The 5,627-nt window shown below is 45.8% G+C and overlaps 1 non-coding gene across 1 annotated transcript; it reads left to right on the plus strand.

The window, feature by feature from the left end:
* Positions 1-3,284: 3,284 nt before the first annotated feature.
* On the plus strand, positions 3,285-3,374 carry LOC111724522. Its single transcript, XR_002772812.1, has one exon.
* The last annotated feature ends 2,253 nt before the right edge of the window (positions 3,375-5,627 follow it).

A 5,627-nucleotide genomic window follows, 5' to 3' on the forward strand; every position in this document is an offset into this window, starting at 1 on the left:
AAGTAAGTCGTGTCTCTTTTATATGTACTTTTCTTTGTGACTAGGGACAAAATTAAGAAGAATAAAAAGTTCCCACCTCTGGCTTGGCTCCTGTGGCTCAAACAGCTAAGGCGCCAGCCACGTATACCTGAGCTGGCGGGTTCGAATCCAGCCCGGGCCTGCCAAACAACAATGATGGCTGCAACCAAAAAAGAAAAAACAGCCAGGCACTGTGGCGGGCGCTTGTAGTCCCAGCTACTTGGTAGGCAGAGGCAGGAGAATCGCTTGAACCCAGGAGTTGGAGGTTGTTGTGAGCTGTGATGCTACGTCACACTACCCAGGGCAACAGCTTGAGGATCTGTTTCAAAAAAAAAAAAAAGTAAGTTTCCACCTGCAACACTAGAACTTCCAGTTCTGCATGACAGAATGTCTTATTTATTTATTTATTTAAGACAGAGTCTCAAGCTATAACCTGGTTAGAGTGCCATGGCGTCATCATAGGTCACAGCAACCTCCAATTCTTGGGCTCAAGCGATCCTCTTGCCTCCGTTGTTCTATTTTTAGTAGAGATGGAGTCTCAGTCTTGCTCAGATTGGTCTCTAACTTGTGAGCGCAAGTAATCCACCCACCTTGGCCTCCCAGAGTGCTGGGATTACAGACATGAGCCACCTTGCCTGGCCCAGAATTTCCACTTTAAATTGCTTCTCTTAGGCTGGGTGTGGTGGCTCACACCTGTAATCCAACACTTTGTAAGACTGAGGCAGAACAATCACTGGAGCCCAGGCCTTGGAAATAGCAGTGAGCTGTGATTGCACCACTACACTCCAGCCTAGGCGACAGAGTAAGACTCTGACTCTAAAAAACAAAGTAAGTCACTTCTCTCTTCAGTTCTTCCACGTTTCCTGCAGTGATTTCAGTACACGGTTTTCTTCCTTTTCTCTCTCCTTCCTTCTTCCTTGTTTTGAGAAGATCCAGGTCAGAGTCGGCTCGGTGTTGAACTGGAGCTGAGGCTGACAGTGGGTGGATTAAGGGTAACTTAAGAAGAGAAGGATTATGAGCTGCTTTGGAACTGAGAATGGGGTTAACCTCTTCTTCCACGGCTGTCTCTGCAAGCACGGTCTTGCCCTAGAGCGATCAGGAGAGAAATTGACTCTGTTCAGGGAGGTGATAAAAAGGGATTTGGATCTTTAACTCTTTCATATCTTCATCTGACAAGCATTCAGGGAACAACTCCTCTTGTCCAGGTCCTGAATTAGGCCCTGAGGTTGTCCCAAGATGAGTACTACGCGGTGCCTGTCCTTGAGGCCTGAGAGTCTGCTGAGAGAGACACACACTTAGACTGCTAAGACCAAAACAAGAGGATCAATTCATACCCAAATGGACATTTGCATGGAGGCTGAAGTTCAGCTTTTGCCCTTCTAGGCACAGTTCTTGCTTCTGAAATGAAGAAGTAAGGAGTGAGCAGGGACATTCTTATTTAGGACAGTGGTAACAAGATGGCGCCAGTGGGTTCAGTGCCTGTCACTCAGCAACTAGGGCACCAGCCACATACACGAGCTGGCAGGTTTGAATCAAGCCCAGGCCTGCCAAACAACACTGACAACTACAACCAAAAAAAATAGCCAGGCATTGTGGCAGGCGCCTGTCGTCCCAGCTACTTGAGAGGCTGAGGCAAGAGAATTGCTTAAGCCCAAGAGTTGGAGGTTGCTGTGAGCTGTGATGCCACAGCACTCCATTCATGGCCACACCTTGAGCTTCTGTCTAAAAAAAAAAAAGATGGCGCCAGTGGTTTCTAAAAGACTTTGACTTCCAAAGCAAGTGTTTTGGGGAAAGAACATGACTAAATTTGAGATCCACAGGGCTGGAGGAAGTAGAGACAGAAGACAAAGACCATGGATCCGTTATCATGCCCTTGCCTGCAAGTAACAAAAAAGTCAACCCTGGGTGGCGCTTGTGGCTCAAAGGAGTAGAGTACCAGCCCCATATGCCGGAGGTGGCGGGTTCAAATCCACCCCTGGCCCAAAACTGCCCCCCCCAAAAAAACTCAACCCAAAGTGGCTTAAACAGTAAAAATATTTATGATCTCTGCACATAAGTTCAGAGACAGGCCATTCTGGGGACAGCTCCACAACTCAGCGATGTTGTCGAGGACCCAGGTGCTTTCTATCTCTTTTCTCTTCCACCTTAGCCTGCTGAGAAAAAATTCCTACCCTATGTATCTTCTACCAGAGGGGGAAATCTTTCCCAGAAGCTCCTGGACAGACTTTGCCTCATGTGCCGTTGGCCAGGACTGAGTCACATGCCCACGCCCTATCGCAAGGGAGGCTTAGAAAAGGGCCAGCTCCCTCTCTCAGGCTCTGTTATAATAATGGGTAGGTCTATCAACCAAGATGAAGGGGGAAGGGAACACGTAGGGAAGGAACCCACCGTGTCTGACTCAGAAGGGAATTAACATTCATGGGGCCCTGTTTATAACCATAGCTGTCCTCCAAATGTCCAGCTTCCCCTTTAATATCCAACAATGGGACCCCACGACGCTAAGAAGTCCAAACTTCTTCAGGTTCTTTCTGTAGGATATTACTCAGAATCTCTGAATGTTGTTCACATGTCCCATGGACCAGCGGAGCCATTCCCATCAGGGCTTCTAGTGCCCTGTCTGCCATCTTTAACTGCTTGTACTTGCTGTTCCTGTACCTAAGACCATCTTGCCCTGGAAGTGATACCCAGCTCTCTTCCTTTCCAGCCCCCCCAAACATGGCTGGATTAATTAAAATATAGGCTCAGTTATTGTAGCTGAGACTCCCCCTCAACAGTGGCTTAAACAAAGAAGTTTATTTTTTTTTAAACAATCTAAACACTGTCCATAAGTAGCCAGGATGACTGCAGCTGTGCATGTCGGCTGAGTATCAGCCGTTTTATGTGTCTCCCATGTAGCAATGTGTGCATGACCAGTCTGGCATTGATGGGGCAGGTCTATGGCGTCAGAGTCTCAGGGGCCTTCCATTGTGTGCTCTTTCATTTCTACCATGATGCCTTATATGCACAGTTGAAGTTGGTGTCCACCATGTCACATTCCAGGAAGTAGGATGGAAGAAAAAGTGAAAGAAAGACACACACATCCCCACACGGTCCCCTCTACCCATCCTTTAGTGGCATGATTTAAAAGTGGACCCCATCACTTCCATTCACATCCTATTGGTCAGAATACAGTCACATGACATGTGTAGTTACAAGGGAAGATGGGAAATGTAGTCTCTAGCTGGGCAAGCACGAGCCCAGCCTCAATCCTGTTTTCTGTGAAAGGGCAGTCTGGCCAGACACATGGCAATCTACCCCTCAGTTCAGGAGGTCTGTCTTAAAAATAGTGGTGGCTCTTCATGGCACAAGAGGACAAATTAGGATAAAAAAATAAAAAATACACACACTTCTACCTCTCACCACATATAAAAATTAACTCAAAATGGATTAAAGACTTAAACAAAAAAAAATTTTTTAATTAAAAAATACAGAAGATGAGAATTGATACTGGGCACAATTACTATCTGACCCAACAGCTAAAATGAAGCCATAGTAGTGAACAAAATTTTACCGGAAGGCTTGAGGATAACAAGTGGGAATTACAGTGCAGAAAAGGAGAACACCAAATTAAATTGCATTAATAAATAAATAGGTCCTGGAGCCCATGTGCCTGCTTCATGCTTTTCCCCTGCTGGTTTCTACCCTCCTTTCTCCTTGGCATCATGTCACACAGGAGCCAACCTACCTTCCTCTCTAGAATGTAGGACACCCTCTTCTTCCTCTTGCCCCAGATAAAGCAAAAGTCCCTCCTCCCTCCAAGTCCCAGAGTGAATCTGACTTCCTTGCCTACCCTGGGCCGCAGAAAAATCTATATCCTTTGGAAAAAAAGCTCCATCTCCAAGTGGTTCCCCATGCAGCTCCCTTCCCTGCGACTTGGGTGAAGCTGTCTTGAGAATTGTAAGCACATGCCCTCAAGTGGCAACGTCTTTTCAGCCACTCCAAATGGGAGTCCTCCCTATGGGCTTTCTCCCAGCATAAGGGGAAGAAACGTTCAGGCGTTCAGGCCAGCCTTCCCTGCATGATCAAGTCGCAAACAGAAGCCCATTTCCACTTTCAGATACAGAAACTACTGAAGCAAATACTTGATCAATAAGACACGGTAAGTCCTCTCCCATGGACTCCAGGAACACTTAAATCCAAGCTTTGAAATTAATTCTTCGGCTCGGCGCCTGTGGCTCAACCGGCTAGGGCGCCAGCCACATACACCTAAGGTGGCGGGTCCGAATCCCCAGCCTGGCCCGCCAAACAACAATGATGGCTGCAACCAAAAAATGGCTGGGCATTGTGGCGGGCGCCTGTGGTCCCAGCTACTTGGGAGGCGGAGGCAGGAGACTCGCTTGAGCCCAGGAGTTGGAGGTTGCTGTGAGCTGTAATGCCATGGCACTCTACCCAGGGGGACAGCTTGAGGCTCTGTCTCAAAAAAAAAAAAAAAAAAAAGAAATTAATTCTTCATCTCTAAAAGGTTACTGTCCAGCCACAGATTCACCCAACTTACTGTATTTTGTTGTGTATGATGCACACGCTGTCGCCCAAAATTTCAAGGGAAAAGTAAGAATGTACATCACACACGGGTAGTACTAATTCTGTGTTTTTAATTCTTTTATTTATGCATATGCATTAAAAGTGTTATCCTAGAAAGCAATATGCAAAATAATGCCCTGGAATATGGTCAAAAGTTTTGTTGAATTTACAATGAACTTGCAACAAAAGTATTTTTCGGCCAACAAAGACTGACGTATTTCTCTTTGTACGCTTTAGATGGGAGCTAACAATCCAGCTGATAGTTTCACAAAAGTTATTGGAAAATCCCTTGGAAAATGTTGCAGTGGTTTTGTTTTTGACACTGCAGGCTTTAAGCTTTGGATTTGAATTAAAAAATTAAAATGAAATTTTTTTTCTTGAAAGTTTGTGCCAAAAACATAGGTGTGCATTACACATGGGAGTGCATTATACATAGAAAAATACAGTATATACATTATCCTGATGCTGCTGTATGATGGTGGATAAGTTGCATAACTACTACAGGCCTCAGTTTCCTCACCTATGGAATTAGGTTGACAGTTGTCAAAAAGATTTAAAGTGGGGGAGGGGGGGCGCCTGTGGCTCAAAGGAGTAGGGCACCGGCCCCATATACCAGAGATGGCGGGTTCAAATCTGGCCCTGGCTAGAAACTGCAAAAAAAAAAAAAAGATTTAAAGAGATAAAGGTAAGTGTTTGCTTAGCGTAAAGCCCGGCCCTTAGTTAATGTCTGCTGCGTGTTTAATTACTGTTACTAAACAAAGTAAACAACTTAATATGGGAAATATGCATCTGGGTAATGTCACTGTTTTAGGATTTCCCCCAAGAGCTGGGATTTCTCCCAGAGTAAAGGGGAAAGACCATTTCCATCTTCAGAGACAGAAACAGCTTCAAACCCTCTTCAAGAATTTGAAGACTTGGCTTGGCGCCTGTGGCTCAAGTGGCTAAGGAGCCAGCCACATACACCTAAGGTGGCGGGTTCGAATCCAGCCTGGGCCCGCCAAACAACAATGATGGCTGCAACCAAAAAATAGTCAGGCGTTGTGGCAGGC

The sequence above is a fragment of the Otolemur garnettii genome, unplaced genomic scaffold (genome assembly GCF_000181295.1).
Source record: "Otolemur garnettii isolate 467f Iridium unplaced genomic scaffold, OtoGar3 scaffold00023, whole genome shotgun sequence".
NCBI lineage: Eukaryota > Metazoa > Chordata > Mammalia > Primates > Galagidae > Otolemur > Otolemur garnettii.